Raw genomic sequence first — 20,129 nt, 5'->3', positions numbered from 1 at the left:
GAAATGTTACGGTTCTAATGTAATAGCATGTCTTTGTATCTGGAAACTGGTTTAAAGAAATGTATCTGGTTGCCAAGTTGACAAGGGGTGGAGTGTTATGGTTGGTACATTGTGTCAACTTGGAGAGTCTAGAGGTTTGGCTAAGTGACTCAGCAGGAAGCCAGGGTGCTTACTTTGTATACATCCTGAGCCTGTGGAAGAGGAGGGCAAAGATTATGTGAGAGCTACAGGCCCCTTAGGTGGGGGTAGTCTGTTTACAAAGTAAGGCAGAAAAAGAGGCTGCTTGCGGCCATTCCTCCAGTTTGCTCTGGCTGTTTGCTGTTCGGCTGCCATTCCCCCCTTTGCTCTTGTTGGTTTGCTACCTTCTGCCTTCTGCCTCGGAGCCAGCCAAGTATGGACTGAAACCTCCACAAACTGTGAGCTAAATAAACCTTTCCTTCCTTCATTTTGGGCATTGGGTATTTTGTCTCAGCAACGAGAGAAAAGTAACCAAGACACTTGGCCATCACATGCACACACTAAATACAATTAAGATGTACTGAAAAATATGACCTCTATATAAGAAGTTGAAAATCCAAAATATTGCCACCTGGATTTTATGTCTCCTTATACAATAAGACAGCCTCCCAAGACAGCACATCTGGGGGGCACCTTGGCAGCCTTCAGCAGCAGCTCGCTTCTCCGCCTTTTCTATGCCCAGGTGCAGAGTCCAGCTGTGGGTTATGAGCAGACCAGGGAATGTACAAAGAACCTCAGGCTGTGCCCTCCTCGTTCTCTCCCTCTCCCTCTGACTCTCACAGGCTGGCATATTTGCGTGTCGTTCTCTGCAAAGACAGCCCTGCTGCTGCTTGATGCTTTGTGAAGGCCAGGAGAGCTTTGTAAGGAGGCAAATAAGGAGACAGTAAGTGTGAGCTCCCACTAACTGCCGGCTATCACTGGCACTGTATCAGCGAGGTCCTTCGTGCCTTCTCTGCCGCTTGTCTTCTTGATGCCTAGAAGAGTGCTGGGTCCACAACACACACAGATATGTATTAAACACAAGGCTGGGGATTTAGTTCAGTGGACACTTGCCTAGCATGAGTAAGTCCTTGGATTCAGTGTCCAGAACTGCACTAAAATAGAATATCCATCAGTGTTTCTCCAACTTCAGTCATTTCTCTTTTTATTGGGTTATTTGCATACCAATTGTGTTATTCTCTTTTTCAAAATATTCTAAGCCAGTTGACCATCTTTTATTGAAGTTTAAATAAAATTGCTTAAGTATTACTACCACAAATTGGAAGCCAGCATCTTAAACATCAAGCAGGGGAGGGGACTTTAAAACTTAATTTGTAGTTATTAAAATAAAAAATAAGGATGACCATGAACCACCTAAAAAATTATCTTCTGTACCCTGTGAAGTAGGACATTGACATCCGAGCCTTAGCGAGGTTGTAGTGGAGGCTGCTGATGCCCTTTAACCCTCGCTGCTTTTTTGTGCTCTGTGAAGCCCTGACAGCCAGAACCTATACCTGTGCACCAGAAGGCCTTTCTCAATACTGTAGAAGCTCCCTCTTCTGTCTTTGTAGGCTGGCAGGGGATTAGGAAGCCTGAGAGTAGCCTCACCTGGTGACGGATGGGAATTGGTGTGTGTGTCTCCAGCTCCCAGGCCCCTCTAATGGGATGTTTCGGATGCATGTGTGTTTCCTAGAGCTTCTCCATGGATTAAGCTCTAGGAACTTGCTCTAGTCTGTCTCAGTAATGCCCATCTTCCTTTCCTCTTGCATCTCCCCAACTCTTTCCCTGTGGCATCACAACTTCCAAATGACCAACTTACACTCGAACTCTTTTTAAGTTTTTGTTTGTTTTTTTATATTTTGGTACTGGGCATTGAACTCAGGACCTTGCGCTTGCCAGGCAGGTACTTACACCACTGAGCTCTATCCCTGGCCTCAAACTCTTATTTCCTGCTTTTGGGGAGTTTAAACTAAGTCAGGGTCTGCTCATGAGTCAGGGTTGCTTTTATACTCACCAGATGAGGTTTGCGTAACTGTGGTTTGTAAAACAGTGCACCAGTCTACACAAATGTACTGAATGGGGAAGAAAAAGTACAACCACTTTTTGGTTGTACTTTTATTTTATTCAGGCTACATTTCCATTTTTTTGTTTTGTTTTGCTTTTGAGGGAGGTACTGCAAATCGAACTCAGGACCTGGAGTTTGCCAGGCAGGCTCTGTGCCACTAAGCTATGTCCCTGGGCCCTCAGGCTACATTTTCCCACAAAAATAACAATTTAAAAATATTTTCCAGAAAATCCATACTTGAACTAAATCTACATAGTTTCCAATAGTAATGGTTCTCTCCAATAAAAACAAATAATATGAGACATAACTTTTATTTCACTAATGTCTTCATTAGTGAAAGAAAAATCAATATGCTTAGGGCCTGGGAAAAGTTGATTATATGTGCTGGGTTTAGGGAAAAGTTGATTATAAATGCAAATAAGTACTTTGAGATATTTCAAGGAGATAATGACCAGGTATTACTATCATCATAATAGTGACCGTGGTCAATAATCCCAAAATCCTCACAATTTTATCATTGTGCTCTCATGTAATTCGAGCCATTGTCTTCTCCTTCAAAAACAGCCCAGGGAATAAAACAACAGCAACAACAACTGGAGTCGAAAGGGCAGGCTTACTTTGTTGGTCTAGATGTTCTACTTACTTTCTACCTTCATCTCTTCAAAGATTCCAACATTAACATGGTTTCTAGGGACTCCTACCTGGTGTTCTTTGGTAGTACTGGGGGTTTTAGTTGAGGAATCCAGAGTTTCACACTGAATTACATCCTCAGCCCCTTTTTATTTTTTATTTTGAGACAGGGTTTCACTAAGTTATTAAGTTACCCAGGCTGGACTTCAACTTATCATCCTCCTACCCCGGCCTCCCAGAGTGCTGGGATTCTAGGTCTCCACCACTGTGCCCTGCTCTGCCTGCTTACTTGATATTCAGACTTATTCTTCAGCTATTGGTGGACTGATTACTGATGGGGATTTATTGGTTGCCACAGCAATCCAGTTGTTCAGCTTTTTAGGTGCTGCAAACATGGCAGAGAACAAAAGAGGCCAAGACCTTACCTTCACGGAACTTACAGACTAGTAAGAAATTTAAGCCATTTATCAAAAAGACAAATAATTAGAAAATATTTATGCTATGATGGAAGAGGACATGTTTTGAGAGAGAATTCCAGAAAGCACTTATTTATTTGGGTAGAAATTGTGTTCACCTGGGAGTACCAGATAAACCTGATGAACAGCAGTTTAAGTAATTTAGAGTTTTTCTCTTTTCCTTGGGATGTGAGAAGAGTGGTCGTGAGCAGAACAGGGTCATTATGAAAGCTCCTCAATGTCATCAGAGCTCTATGTTCTTCTAACTTTGTAATCTTCCACTGTTTGAATATGACCCTTGACCTTATGCCCGTAAAAGGGCTGCTAGAGCTCCATTCATCTTGTCATGGGCAATGTAGAAAGACCAAGTGCCAATAACCAGCTTGCCTGTTAAATTGGTCTCCACATTAGAGAAATTATCCAGGTCTTTTGATACAGGTTTCATTACCCAGGTGGGCCTCAAACTTGTGAGCCTCCTATTTCAGCCTCCAAGTAGTTGGGATTACATCTGTGTATCACTGCATTCAGTTTGGAGCTATGTTATATGGCTACCTCCAGCTACAAGAGAGGCTAGGAAATATAATATTTTCTGGGAATGTCTCCACTGCCAACACAATTAGAATCATACTAGTAAGAAAGACATGAGAATGAATCCCTGGTAGACAACTCCGCCATAAGATGAGGTTAAGAAAAGCAGCTTTGAGGAAGTGATGTCTAAACTAAGATCTGAAAACAAAGAATTATCTACACCAGGCACAAAGGGAGAGGCATTCCGGAAGAGGGAGCAGCAGCATATGAGGGTAAAAGAGGAGGAATGTGCGTAGCTTCCCAGCGTTGGCATTCCATACTAAGCAACATGGACCATTCCAGCCCCTGCCTGGCTCCCTATGGTACAGTGACTGTAGGCAAATACTGAAGGAATGCTGAGCAGGGATATTAAGTGACTGCACTCAGAAAGAGAATATTAAATATCACCCCTCCTCCATGAGTCACCCCTTCCCACAGATCTTCAGTTTTGAGCAATTAGTACTTTTTCCACTGGAAGTATGAAGTGGTCGTCCTTCTTCCTGCCAAACTTCTTGTCAGCTTTGTTCTGGACACTGGATAGAAGAAATCCTGTTTCCTGTCCTTTGTTTCCTGGCAGGAGCCTCTGATTCCACCCCTTCCTTGGTCTCACAGTGTCTGTTTCCACCACAGGCTCCAGGGTCTGTCATAAGCCTGTGATCGTATTTCTCTCCCACAATTATTCATCAGTTGCACAGAATTATCCAAGGAAAATGATTTCTCTCCCTGTTGTGGAATTTTTCCTCCTTGGATCGCTTTCTTCCATTTGTCTCCCCTAGGTTCATTTCCCAGGCTCTTCTGTGCAAAGCCAGGAAGAAATTAGCAGGTGTTGGGGCCCTGGTTCTCCTGGGGCACATAGTACAGCAGCACTGGTATCAGACCAGGAATGATGTCATATAGTCACTGGCAACAAGTCCAAGACAAAGAGAACTCCAGGGTTTACACCCTGAGTGTAAGGACTGAGATCTGACACAGTGGCCAGGCTGGGGAGTAAAGCATGCTCTTCTAAGAGAACACATTCTGAGTTTGCATAATTTCTCCTGCTTCTGGGCTGGCAGGTTTTAGGCAGTTTACCTGATCACATTAAGCTTTGGGGATTTTATCTTAGAAAAGAAGAGAATAGTTCCTATCTATAGAGGTTAATTTTATGTGCCAGCTTGCCTGGGCTAAGGGATGCCCGGATAGCTGGTACAATGTTATTTCTGGGTGTTTCTATGAAGATATTTCCAGAAGAGATTGGCATTTAAATCAGTAAGACTGAATAAAGATCTGCTTTTACCACTGTGAGCAGGCATCTTCCAATCCACTGAAGGTTTGAAGGGAACAAAAAGGCACGGGAAGGTTGTTCGCTCTTTACTATAGCTAAGACCTCCAGCTCCTCCTGCCAGGACTGTGGACCTGCTCATTCCCAGACCCTTGACCTCAGGCTGGGAGTTGTATCACCTCCCTTGTTCCTCAGACCTTTCAAGCTGAGGCTGAATTACACTACTGGCTTTCCTGGTTCTGCCACATGTAGACTTCATATCCAGGGACTTCTCATCTTCCATAATCACATATGCTGTTTTCTAAAAATCCCCCCTTATGCACCTATATATATTCTATTGGTTCTGTTTCTCTGGAGGACCCTAACTTATACATTACCTAATCAAGTTGTTGTGAAGATTAAATACAGTGTGTGTATACAGTGCTGGTCATAGTGCCAAATAGTAAGCTTTCAACCCATGATCGTTATTACTATACATAATAGGATTTAGAGCATATGTTTGGTATTAAAATATTTTATAATTAGCCTGGCATAGTGGGGCATGCCTGTAATCCCAGGACTCTGGGGTGCTGGGATAGGAGGATTGCAAATTTGAACTAAATTGCAGTCTGAGCAATTTAGTTATTTAGTTAGACACTGTCCCAAAATAAAAAACAAAAATAGGCTGGGGATGTAGCTGAGAACAAAGGCCCTGGGTTCAACCTCAAATACTGCAAAAAAAATTATATATATATATGTAATATATATATAGTTAATTATAATTTGAACTTAATTTTATATCATTCTGGTTGGAAGTATATTTATATATTTTATGTAATTTTATATAATATCTATATAAATTATATAATTTTCATATAATATACTTACATATAATTAATTTAAATTATAATATCTTCTATTCCCGCTGTAAGAAGAGAATTTTTAGAAGACCACTGGTTCCTTCACAGGGAGCTGGCTTGAGACTAGATGAAGTGTAGAAGGTTCGCATCACATTTGAGCGCTTGCTTAGTAGAGACTTGAAGTACCAATAATGAACTCCCCCAGGGAGGCCTCCTTGGAAGGGATGATATTTCCCAAAGTGTTCTCAGTTTGAGGTCAGTCCTAATTCTCCCACCCTGCTGGAAAGTGCCTGAGGCTGCAGGGAGGCAACCTGTTCTGGATTTTCTCTAGAATGTCTTTTGACAGGTGAGAATTCCAGCTGGTAATACAGATTTAGGAGCCGTGTTTTTTGCTCTTGCGATGGCATAGAGGAGATAGGTCCTCCAGATGCCAGTCTGTTAGTCTGTTAGTGCTATTCCGATATTGACTGTAATTCAGAGCTTTATTTCCCTATCCCACTAAATCATTAGCTTCTGGGAACTAACTGTAGAAGAAGAGGAGAGGATCTGAGTGCAGCTCTGTGAATGCTCCAAATACAAGTTGCATCTATGTCTTTGCTGTACTAGTCAGGAGAGAATAGGCTGTGCTGCAGAAACCAATAACCCTAAAATGTCAGTGGCTTAAAGCAACAGAAGTTATTTTGCTCACAGTGCATGTTCTGATTAATGTCACCTGTCACTGATAGGGAAAAGAGGCACACAGAAAATTATATTCTGACTCTTATAGACTACTGTCCATATTCCAGTAGCTCAAGCAGATCCTAGGGCCCAATAACTTTAGGAAAAGTTTTCTTATCATTGCTGTAGGTTGGAGGTTGACTGTCCTCCAGAGGCCCATTTGTTAAAAGGTTGGTCCCCCAGGTGGTGCTTTTAGGAAGTGATAGAAGTTGTAGGAGGTGGAGCCCAGTGGGAGTTTCTTAAATCACTCCGGGTGCACCTTCTGAATGCTTTGTGGGACTGTGCCCAGGCCTTACCTCATCTTCTTTTGCTTCCTGGCCATGCTTTTGCTTCAAAGCATGCTCCTTACCATTGCCATCTGGGGCTCCCACTAAAGACCTAAAAGACAATGGGTCCAATCCATTATAGACAAATTGGGAGCCAAAATAAACACTATCTTTTATAAGCTAATTAACTCAAGCCTTTTGTTACAGTGCTGAAGTGCTGACTAAGGCATCAAGGCTAGAATTTTTCTAATTCAGTCAGATGTGGTGGTGCATGCCTGTAATCCCAGCTATCAGAGAAGCTGAGGCAGGAAGATCATGAGTTTGAGACCATATCTCAAAAAAAAAAAAAAAAAAGCATCTTTTTTTTCCAATTCAAATTGATCTACCTGTAGTCAGTGTGAACTAATGGATGTTTTGAAACTTCGAAATTATCTGGCTTGAAATTGTAAAGGGCTGACCAGGGGTCTGGTGAAAGTGAAAGGATTATAAAATCCCTTCCAAGGGTAGCTGTGTGTGTGTGTGTGTGTGTGTGTGTGTGTGTGTGTGTGTGTACTGGGGATTAAACGCAGGAGCATTCTACCACTGAGCTACATCCCAAGCCCTTTTCATTTTTTATTTTGAGACAGAGTCTTGCTATGTTGCCCAGACAGCTTCAAACTCCCAATGCTTCCACCTCAGCCTCTTCAGTTGCTAGGATTACAGGCATGTGCCACCATGCCTAGCTAAAGAGAGTGTTTGAAGAAGAAATAGGGTTGGAGCTACAGCTCAGAGTCAGAGCACTTTGTTAGCATTTGTGAGGCAGGGAGTTTGAACCTCAGCATGACAAAAATTTAAAAAAGGAAAGAAAGGAAGGAATAGTGTTTCATCTGTTCACTGTGTTCAAAAATCAAACCCGAGCTGTGCCTTATATTGAGTCTTAAAATAGATACATCGAGTTTGGGCAGTAAAACAGTCAAAGTAGGTGCATAGTAATGCTGATTTTCCTGTTCGTGTCTAGATGTCCTCCCCCCGCACCAAGACCCTATGTGGTCATAGGTGCAGCTTTTCAGAGATGACTGGGTCTGGAGTGTGTGATGCTGGGATCAAGGGTATGTGATCACTAAATTAGTCCACTGATTGATTTGGCATAGTTCTGGGTAGGATTAAGGGTGCCCCACCCTGGGTGTGAGTGCTATCCACGTAGGGTGGGTAGGCTGAATGAGATATAAGGGATAGAAAGAGGATCCCTGTTTGTTGCTTGTGGCTTGCTGCTTACTGCTTGGATGATTTTTCTGCCTTGGATGATTTTTCTGCCTTCTGCCTGCTGTGAATTGTTTGTCCTCTGTGATATCCGTCTATTATACCACCCTGCCTTACAGCCAGCCAGTTATGGACTGAACCTCTATAAACTGTGAGTCGAAAAAACCTTTCCTTCTTTTTTTTTTTTTTTTTTTTTTTCTGGTACCAGGAATCAAGCTCAAGACCTTGCGCTTGCCAGGCAGGCGCTGTGCTGCTGAGCTAAATCCCCAGCCCAAACCTTTCCTTCTTTAACTTTGGGTGTCAGGTATTTTGTCTCAGTAATGACAAAAATAACTAAGAAAAATGGTCATAATAATCTTTGCGAGAATAATAGGTTTAACGTATATTGACTCTCTTCCCATAATAGAGAGTAGGGCAGACATGTTATTAGTATATTACTTCATTGCCTTATTCCAATTTAATTCTGCTTACAATTTAGAAATAGGGAAAGTAATCTAGTTAGTTGAAGGATGACTTCAGATAACACCTGCTAGTTAAAACATCAAGGACACGTGAGACTGTTCAGCTGTTTTGAATGAAATGTGTAAATGAAGCTGGCAGACATATCATTATAACTAAGTTGTCATTTTATGCCTGCCTGCCACATACCTGGCACTGTGCTAAGCACGTTATACATATTACCACATTTCACTACCCTCTCAACAAAGGCAAGACTGTGAAGGCTTTGAGAGCTATGGTGTTCTGTCCAAGGTCACATAGCTAGCTGGTCAGTGGCACTGGCAAAGCCTGATCTCAGGTTCGCTTGAACCCAAAGGCCAAACTCTGAATCAGATCGGTGTGAATAAATGAGATGGACTCCACCAAGAGAACACCATAGAGTTGGCAGGAAATCCCAACTGGTTGCACATATGCTTGTTTGACTGTTTTCTGGAAGGAATAGGCACAAAAATAATTCACCCAAAGATATGTAGAGGGTCTTATATTAACCAAATATTTATTCTAGTTCCAAAAATGATAAAACAACACAACACTCCCAGTCCTCCATCTAAAGCATGCTGTCCGGATTTGAGCTCTCTGAAGCCAACCTGCTATGGAAGAGGCCTGGTTGGTACTTCAGTCTTTAGCTTAGGCCTCCCCTTTCAGATTTCTGGAAACTTCTCATAAACTCAGGTCAACGTATAACTGCCTAGAAGATGCACACTTGTTTAGGAAGGGAAATAGTTGTCCAGGATCCCAGGTTTGAGACCATTCCAAAGATGTGTCATTGTGTCTCTGTCTGTCTGTCTGTCTTTTTCTTTCTCTTCTCTGTCTCTCCCTTTCTCTGTCCTTCCATTGTTCATCTCCTTCTCCTCTTCGTATTACTCCTTTCTCTTTTTTCCTTCCTTTCTTCTTTCCTCTCCACCTCCCTTCTCTTCCTTTTTCTCCTCTTCTCCTTTTCTTCTTTCTTCCTTCCTCTCCTCCCCTACCTCCTCTCCACTCTTCCCCTCCCTCCCTCCTCCTCCTTTTTCTCCTCTCCCTTTCCCTTCCACCCCTCCTTTGCTCCTCCTCCTCCTCCTTCTCCTTCTCCTTCCTCTTTTTTCCTTTTCTCTTTTTCTCTGAAACCTAGGGCTTCACATATGCGAGGCAAGTATTTTACCACTGAGCTACAGCCCCAGGAAGGGATTCCTTGACACTTTCTCCTAACTTTATGATCATCCCTCAGTCAGAGAGCCCTACACAATATTCACTGATTCCACATGCATTTTTAAAGACTTCCTCTGTCCTGGGCAGGTACTGGCCATTCTACAGCATATAAAATCTATTTCCTTCTCTCAAGGAGCTTACAAGTCTAGTCAGGGATACAGAACATGATATGGCATTGAGTTCAGTTGCCAAATCCATATTCAGTACTCTTTGCACTCATGCCTTAGACTGAGCAGGCACTATCAATGTAAGGCAATGGGACATTGTGTAAGGAAGACTATGGGACAGATAGGGGCACACAGATAATGAGTGGTTAAATGGTCCCATAACTCACTACCCCTATTATCTAACCTCACTGAGCTTCAATTGCCCCCTCTGTAAAATGTGGATAGGACTAGCGTGGAAGAGTTGTAAAGATTAAATGAGGAAATGCATGTAAAATATCCAGCATTATGCCTGGTTCACAGGAAGTACTCAGTGGCTCCTAGCTAGAATCGTAATAATGAGGATGCCAGTAATGACATAAAGAACAATAACTGTCACAACAAAACAGGGAACAAAGAAAATAAAGGCTGCTGAGAGCAGAGAGTTCAGTAAGTAAAGCCATTTCCTCTGCAATAGTCACTCTTCAAAAATGCGTATTTGAATGCAATTTCTAGCCCCGTTGAAATTAGTCTCAAACTTTTCTTAAATGTGCGTGGAAAGGGTGGAGGTAGCCAAAGGGAAGATGGTTTAAACTGACCCCAAACTCTTCTTTGTTCGTTTTTCTCTTGTCCTTTCCTTCCCTAACAGCTAGGACAATAAACATTGTTTAGAGAAAGAGTATTTACCCAAAGACTGTTTCAATTTAAGATATTTCAGCAGAACAGTGAATGACCTTTCATCCTAATGAAGATTTTTCACTTTCTAGAATTAATGGAACAAAGACATCTTTATTAAAATAAGCATTTGAACTCCCATAGAATGGTCACTATAGTTAACAAAAGGATCATTTACAATGACTTTATGAGAGTGGAAGCCATGACATCATTATCATATAGAACACTCTATCAGACATCTTTTTTTTTAAAATCCAGTACTGGGGATTGAACCCAGGGCTTCGTGCACACTAGGCAGCCACTCTACTGAGCTATATCCTTAGCCCTTTTTATTTATATCTTATTTTTTTCTTTTCTTTTCTTTTTGCTGTTTTCTTTTGAGATATGATCTGCTAAATTTTCCACTTATCTCCAATTTATAATCCCCCTGCCTCAGCTTTCTAAGTAGCTGGGATTACAAGTGTGCACCAATGTGCATAGGCTATATCAGAGATCTTGATCCTGAGACTTAGAACTCTTTGGTGTGCAAGCAAGAAGAGAAACTCTGGTTCACTTAAGCAAAGGAAAGAGTTTGTTAGAAGGCTATATGGTGTTACTTATAGGTCTTCAGGTAAAACTGGGGGAAAAAAACCAAAACCAAACGGGTTTTGGAATGCACTGGAACCAGGACAACTTAGAAAGCAGAAACTAACAGAGAGACTTTTGGGGTTACCCAAATCAAATGGAACAACTTCACTTAATTTTAGTCTCTGCCTCACTTTTCTTAATTTAACTTCCTGGGAGAAAGAATCTGGTTGATCATAAGTGGAATCCGATGAGATGTGAATGGAATTGCAGTCAGCTAGAGGGCAACAGAGCACCTTGTCCGGCTGTCACAAACCCGATAGTAGGAGAGGCATAGTTTACTCAGGAAATCGAAGGGCTGCCACAGAGAGGGGCTGGACACTGGAAGGTCTCAAGACTTTACACTACATAGAAGTTCTGGGGCAAAGGGGTAATAGGGGAATCCCCGAGGAACTGAATCAAAGTGGTTTGCCCCAGGAGCCATAGTTAGTGGAAGAAACTAATTTCCTTCCTTCCTTTCTTTCTTTCCTTCTTTTTTCCTTCCTTCCTTCCTTCCTTTCATTCTTTTCTTTCTCTCTTTTTCTTTCTTGCTTTCCTTCTCTTTCTTTCTTTCCTTCCTTCCTTCTCTTTCTTTTTTTTTCTTTCAACACTATTAGGGGGTCAAACCTAGGGCCTTCTGCATGCTGGGCAAGTGCTTTGTCATTCAACTAAACCCTAGGCACGAAATAAGACTTGCTGACTCCTACCAGCCAGACGGGAATTTTTCTTTCTTCTTTCCAGCTTGCTGGGAGCAATGGTTCAGAAACCTGGCCGTACACCAGAATTACCTGTGGAGCTTGTTAAAAATAGAGGAGGTAGGTTTGGCATAGGGTTAGGGCATCTATATTTTTAATAAGCTTCTCAAATCCCTTTATAACCAGTTTGGAAGCCCACTACACCAAGATTCCATAGGCAGTCACATAAAGAAAAAATATAGTACACCTAAAAAGGGAATAAGATAATTTTGGGGAGATGATCTAGGTTTGAAAACAGGATGTTTTGAGGTCCAATGTGTTAGCTGTCTTTGTGGTTTGGGGGTTGAGAAAATGTAGGACAAGGAGAACTCTCTTCCTGTTTAGGGCAAGCCTGGGCCAAGTAGATGGGGAAGGTTATACTGTTAACACTAAGATATATCTTTCCTTGAGCCCTGAAGGAGCTTACTGGGGCCTCCCTGGGGCAGTCCTGGCCATCTCCAGTACTGAAGGGGAAGGATCAGTTTCTGTGAGCAGATTACCCAAGGGCTAAGATCCGGAACACAAAAAAGGGATGGGAAATAGGCCTGAGCTGGCACAAGCAAGACAGGGATCTGTTACTTTTATCTTTTTGTCTATCACAGCTGATAGGCTAGGCTAACCTACGTCTGTTCATTTGGGAGATGAAGAGAAGGGAGAATGGTATTTCTCTTCCAGGACCCGGATGTCTCCACCCCTTCCTGGCTACTTCTGTCTATGCTTAGGTCCTTGGCTGAATCTCTCCTCAGAAAAGCCTACCTGATGACCCAGTCTAAACTACGGCCCAGCTGTTCTCTCTTGGGGCATCAGTCCTTCCCCAGGGCTGGCTTCATGAACATGCAACTCATGTGATGTTGCCATCACGCAGGCCACTTAGGAGGGTTCCATGCTTGACTTGGTGCTCTGGTGACATCATCTTGGAAATTGTAACAGTTTTTGAACTGGAGTCCTCCATTCACATTTTGCACTGAGTTGTGGAAATTAATGTAGCTTGTCCCATTTCCCTTGCTTGAACGTAGCACCATTTACTTGCAGTGACCCTAACATGCCTGCCACTACAGCAAAGGCCTGATAAATACTGTCTGACCATGTGAAATGAAGCTTATTGGACTATTTTTGACTTATCAAAAAGCAAATTCATATGATTCAACATAAAATATTCTAGCTAAATGAATTAATGGATAGCAGTGGGAAGGAAGATACTCTGGAAATGGTGAGTTGTTGACCACTATCTACTCACCTACTCCTCCCTAATGAAATCCCAGTTATGATCGGGTGTCTGTGCCTTCCTCAGTGACTCGGAGGAGGTGGTCCCATTTCCAATTCCAGGGTAGATCACATTCAGCCTATATTTTCTCTTTCATAAGAACGTATTTTCTCTTGCTCGGGACATTGTCAGGTTTGAATGGGACTTCTGGAACTACTGCAGTCATCTTGATGTCATCCTGACAGCTAGATCAACAGAAAGCAGAGTGGAGCCAAGGAAATTGCGGGAAAGCAATATCTGGATATATCGCAGACAGGCCCTGATCTCTTAGATTTCTAATATGGGAGATAATAACATTTCTGTGTTATTCTGTTTTATATTGCTGTAAAGCAGTTACCAGGAGATGAAGTAGCTTCAAACAGCATCTGTTGTATTACATTTCACCGTTCTCTAGGTCAAGAAGTAGAGCTCAGGTAGGCGATTCTGCGTCGCATTGACTGTGGTCATTTACTGATATTTATGAACTGGTCTTTCAAGTTGAAGATGGGTGCCTTCACCCATTGGGTACCTTGGCAATGATGGCTGGAAGTCTAGGGTTAGCAGAATACACACACATAGCCTGTTAACTGTGACCATTTCCTCTTCTTACAAGGGTTGCAAAGTTACCAGAGAGAATATTTCAAGAAGCAAGAAGTGGACACTATCAGACTCTTAAGGCCAGCCATGTTCTTTGGGTCAAAGCAGTCATAAAGCCCACTCAACTTCATGTTCTTTGGGTCAAAGCAGTCGTAAAGCCCACTCACCTTCAAGGGGAAAAGACATAGAATCATAGCTTGATAAGAAAACTCGCAGAGTGCATGGCTATATCTTCTGTCCCCCACATTACTTAGGTCAGTTTGACAAAGGTTTTCTGTTATTTACAGGGATAAACACCGGAAATAATTAAAATAAATTGAATGTTCTCTTAAGACTGGGAAGATGTTGCTTCCTTTTCCTTTAACAAAAAGGTCTAGAAACTCTTTGAAAAGGGCCAGATAGTAAATATTTTAGGCCTTATTGGCCACAAGGTCTCTTGGCCTTGCTTAACTCTGCCAGTGTGACATATAATCAATGGAAAATATACAAATAAATGGGCATTGCTATATTCCAGTGAAGTGTTAATTTATGATCGCTAAATTTGAACTTCATGTAATGTCATGCGTCACAAAATATCATTATTGTTTTGTTTTGTTTTTCAACCATTTAAAAATATAACAGCTATTCTCAGCTTATGGGCTGTCCAAGAAAAGAAGCCAGCCTGGATATGTCCCCAGGCTACATTTTACTAACCTCCTGCGGCATAGCATTCTTGTTGCAGGCTCAGGGCCTTTGCACATGTTGTCCTTCTGCAGTTTGCTCCTAGGTCTTCATCATATGCTGTACCTTCTCCTCCCTGGGTTTTAGATCAAATATTACCTCCTCAGAGCAGGCTTTTCTGGTAACTCTATTTAAATACTGTACCTCTGAAATATATTACCTCCTCATATTTTCTTGATGACACTAATCACAGTCTGATTTTTTTTTTACAGTACTATGGATTGAACTGAAGGCTTTTGCACTGAGCTATATCCCAAGGACTTTTTAATTTGTATTGTGAGACCGACTCTTACTAAATCATCAACTTGTCCAGATTGGCCTCAAACTTGTGATCCTCCTGCCTCAACCTCCCAGAATAAGGAGATTACAAGCATGTGTCATCATGCCTGCCTCACTATATGAAATTTTGCTCATTTATTTATTTACGTATTTGTCACTGCCTCTTCTTTACTTTCCCTAAAAAGATCTAATCTGAATAAAAATGGGATTTTGCCCATTTTATTCACCTCTGTAAGTCCATTACTTAGCACAGTGCCTGGGATGTAACACACAATGAAATAAGTGTTGAATCTATAATGGTTACAACTCAGTTCTCCAAGGCTTGACAAGAACAGAAAAGGCTACTCAACTTATACTTCCTAGATAATAAGAGAAAGATAATAGGAGCAGGAGGTATAGATGAAGTGATTACCTGTACTCAGAGAAGTTTTGGTCCCTTTGTTATTTTCCCATGTTTCAGGAGAAGCCAAAGGAAAATTTTTCTACTTACGTAATTGTGAAGATGGCTATTTTCCTCTCTTGGCAGATATGAATGGGTTGCCTTGCCTGTCTGGAAGCGGGAGAATTTGGAACCAACTGTATCTGAGGAGGGAGTATGTCACTGTGGGGTTGTGAAATATTTGGAACTGGAAGTTGGCTCAGACCACTGAATTATGTTTTAACAGAAACTTCCAGGATCTCGGGAGGGGAAAAGCAAAGGTCCTGGGTGGCACAGCAACAACAGAGATAACACAACTGGAAAAATCATCAGGCGAAACCTATCACCAGGAGGGAGGGGGGAAAAAGCAGCAGCAGGTAGGACATTCAGAACCAGAAGGCTCAAGCTTGAACAGAATGTACCTACTGATGGTGTTGGGTGGAGGCCAGAGCCCAACAATTTGGTATCAGGCTTTCCAAGCCCAGGGACAGAAGTGGCTTCCATCCAGCCCTGCCTCTATTTATTCCAACAAACAAATTGGCAGGGTAATGGATAAACAGGGAATGTCCACAGGAAATAGCAAGGTACACGGTGTAGACTCATTTGAGCAAGTCAGGTTAGGACCTAAACCTGGGACTCAGAGAGCACAAAGTAGAAGCAGAGAGTGAGGCAGAGTTGAAAATGCTGGGCATAGTGTGGAATGTAGGAGAGTTGGGAATACCTGTGGCTTTGGACAGTTGACTACCTGTTTGTGGATGAGGCAGGAAGAGTAGGTAGAGATGAAATTATGTTTCTCATCTGGACTTTTTGATTAGAAGTGGTGGGAAAGGTAACAAAACTTTACAAAGTTTAAAAAAGTAATATAAGTTTAAAAAAGGCTGACAGTATGGTCTCTGGTTGCATCCATTTACCTATAAAATCCTAGAGCTTATCTTTTTTATAGCTGAGTAATACTCCACTGTATAAAAATACTGGATCTTTTTTATCCATTCCTCTGTTGATAGGCATTTGTGTTGTTTCCAAGGTTTAGCTATGACAAATTGTGCTACAGATCTAAGGGTGGTACATTATATAAACATGGGTGCACATATATTGCTGTTGTTATTTTGTTATATTTTTTATTCTCTTTAAAAAAAAAAAAAAAAAAAAGGCTGACAGAAGACACCAAAATGGTGGATGGAGTAGATATGAATGCAAAATACAGCCTCTCCAGGACTGGAAATTGAGAAACCTGGAAACAACAACTTGATGAAGAGGAAAAAAGAAGTAGAACTCTGGGAATTGGGAAGGAGCTGATAGGAAAGTCAGAAAGTGCAGAGAAGCTGGGAGAACAGGGAAAGAATGAAGCCCTCTGGAAAGCTGGGAGAAGGGACCTATTTCCACTGATATAAGACAAGCTGAGAGAGGGTCAACAGCTCAAGGGGAAATAACAAACCAGGCCAGCAGTACTACCCCCAAGGAAAGCCTATGGCTATTACAACACTGCAGAAAGAGTGTGGTGTTTTACTCTGAAAGTGACTCCTCCCCCGGGCTAGAGCTGGGGAAGAATCTAGTGCACCCACCGTATTTGAGAGGGTTTACCTACCCTATTTGAAAGGGTTTGCTCAAGGGCCATTTTGGGAAAAGCTTGTTTAAGATTGAACCACAGAACAACTACAGGACACTATACTCCAGAATATTTGGTGGCACCCAGCCACAGGACTAGGTGGGAGGCAGACACAACAGACAGTTGTACAGAGAGCCTGGACTAGACATAGACCTCCTGAGAAGTTTAAGCTCAGGCCAAGAAGGATTCAGGTGGCCCTATCCTCTTTGGTGAGAAGTGCTGTTTATCATGTGTGGGTTTCAAGGGAGCTGGGTCTGAAAGCACTGACAATTAAGTACAACAGACTGCTTGACAGCCCGCCTCCCTACCGCCCTGCGTACAGCAGCACACAGTCCGGTGGTCTGTTTACTTTCCTCATCCACCAACACAAGCAAGGATATGTCTCGGCTTGGACGGTTGCCACAGCCTGGTGTGTGTGGACACAGGGCCCCTGGGACAGGGGGCTACTTCACAAATGCACAGCCATAAAGCCAAGAAGAGAAAACCATGACCACGGGAGCAATGAGAGACACGGAAAGTGGGAGTCAACAGAGTGACAATAACCACAGCATGGACACTATTAATTGAACAGGCCCAGTGGGAAAGGCATAACGGAAATCTGCACTCATACACAAAAATGTGAGTATGGAAACAAAATAGGCTTTACCAGTAACTTACTGTCCCTCCCATGTATGTGCTGGATCCAAGACTATAGACCATGGAAGGAAACCACTTATTTAAAAACACAGAGGAAGTTTTTAGACTAATACCTTTTTTTCTTTTCTCCTCTCCCCCATTGGTTTATTGAGGTTTAGGGTTTTTTTTTTTCTTTTAACTTTTTCTCCTCCATTTTTTCTTCTTTGTTATTTTCTGTACTTTATTCTAATTCAATTAATTTCCTTTTACTCTTTATTAGGATTCTTTATTTCACTTTTCTAACCTCTTCTCATACTTTTTTTTCTTTATTTTTCAAATATTCTTTCATTCTGTTCCCCACTCTCTCTATTTTTACAAGTATAACCATTAAGCTTTATTATTCATTAGATACTTAGTTAACTCTGTACTGTTACTGTTGAATCCTTTTCTGTTGTTAGTGGAGGTATAGTTATTGCATTTAGTAAGTATTTAGCAGGTATCATTTTTGCGTTTATGCTGTAATTGTAGATCTAAGGGTGTAGATCTATGCTGTAATTGTAGATCTAAGGGTGACATACATTACTATATGTCAATATCCAGTTTGTCTTTGACTCTATTATTGTTGCAGCTGCCAGGGTGGCATAGTTGTTGCTATTAATTGTTTTTCTTTGTATGCCAATATCTGATTTGTGTTTGTGTCATTAACAACACTGCGGTCCATTCCCAGAAATTGGGTTCTGGGCCAATTACACTGCCCCTTCCTCTCCGAAATTAATAAAGGGGGGTTGGATCTTGTGACTGGGCAAAGGCCTATAGTTAGCCGTACCCAGAATGCATCACTGAAAAGCAGAGAGTAACTATGGAGATTTCCATACAAGCAACAAAGTCCATTATAATCAACCTGCAAACCTCAGCATACACATGAACACACACACACACTCACACACACACACACACACACATAAAAAAATAGACACACAAGACAAGGCAACAAAATCCCTCCAAAGACTCCTAACTCGCCCGAAGCTAATCATTGGGCCACCAATGGGAAGGAAATCAAGAGCCACACATCTGAATTAAAATGATAAAAGAACAGATTTGTAAAAAAAGATCAGCAAGGTGCTCAGCAAATTTATAGAATATATAACTTAATAAAATTATCCATCTTCAGGCCGGCTCACTCCCTGCCTCGTAGGCGACTGGAAGGAGGGGCCCAGGCACACTGGGAGCCACTCGGCGGTGAGCGCTGTTGCGCGTCGGCCCTGAGGCCGGCCGCCACCACTCAATTGAGAACTACCATGACACAGAGAAACAGTGACACAATTGGCCCACCATGCACCGGCTGCAGATGCTCACCCACGGACGTGTGTGAATCATTCAAACATGGAGAAACCCCTGGGAATACATGCCATACAGCAGGTCACTCTTGCTCCTGCCATTGAGAACCAGAAAGCTCCAGAGTCAGCGGAGGAGCAGCTGCTGAACAAGGACTCAGAGAACATGAGAATGCAGACTAAGCCAGAGGGGTCAGAGGTCCTGTGACTGGGGTCATGAGAGCTGCTCGGAAGCTGTAAACCAGGAGGACCTTGCACAATACCTGCGGAGACTCCCTGGAAGCCATTCTTCCCCTGACAGTACAGGCTGTGGTGGAGCTCTGGAGAAGTCTGCAGCAGGATTCTTGCTGCCTGTGCTGACAGTTGGGGAGAGGACACTAACTGGTTGTGGGGTCCCAATGCGATGGGAGGCTGGAGAGAAAACGCTACAAAAAATGGCTTTTGCCCCAGACGGCTCACTTGATTTTTGACAACCCTTAGGCTGTAACTACTTGTTAAATCCTTGCATATCTCTGTCTTCCTGAGAAACCACTTTGAAGATACCACCATGTATTACAGCAGCCATTGATGTTTTCCTACTAATCTATCCATAACTCTGTAATGTTTGTGTTGTTCCTATCCTATTTCATAAATGGATGCATGTCTATTATTACGTGTTTCCTACAACAACCATTGAGAAAAAGTTAATGATTATTCAGTAGGTCACTCATGTATAGCTCTATTTATTTTCTTTAGAAGCCACTTTGAAGATACCAAAGTATAGTACAACAACTACTGATAATCTCCTACCTCTTTTGTCTGTAACTCACTATTATTTGTCTATTTGTTTTCCTGAGAAACTATCTTGTAGATAACAATATGTAAAACAATAACCATTGATAATTTCCTACCACTTTGTCTGTAATTTGGTAAGTCCCCCCTATTATTATGTTATCCTTCTTTTACTCTTTAAAATAAAAAAAAAATTATCAGTAAATTTACAGAAGACACTAGTAAAAAGCTAGCTGAGCTACACAAAATGATACAAAACGTGAATGACCAGTTTAGCAAAAAATTAGAGTCCATGAAAAGTTACCAAACAGAAATCCAGGAGTTTAAAAATTCTATTGAAAGTATGGGAAACAAAAGTGACCAAGGTGAGTTGGGCATGATGGTGCATGCCTGTAATTCCAGCTCTTGGGAGGATGAGGCAGAAAGATTGCAATGAGTTCAAGACCAGCCTGGGCTACATTGTGAGTTCAAGGCCAGCCTGAACTGCATAGTGAGACCCTGTCTCAAAAAAATGACCAATGTGAGGACAGATTGTCAGAACTGGACAATAACATTAATACTGATGACCAGGGCTGGGGATTTAGCTCAGTGGCAAAGCGCCTGCCTGGCAAGTGCAAGGTTGTGAGTTCGGTTCCCGGTACTGAGGAAAAACAAAAACAAACAAACAAACAA

The sequence above is a fragment of the Chinchilla lanigera genome, unplaced genomic scaffold, assembly GCF_000276665.1.
Source record: "Chinchilla lanigera isolate Chin_1 unplaced genomic scaffold, ChiLan1.0 scaffold00014, whole genome shotgun sequence".
NCBI lineage: Eukaryota > Metazoa > Chordata > Mammalia > Rodentia > Chinchillidae > Chinchilla > Chinchilla lanigera.
This window is presented reverse-complemented; position numbering follows the sequence as displayed.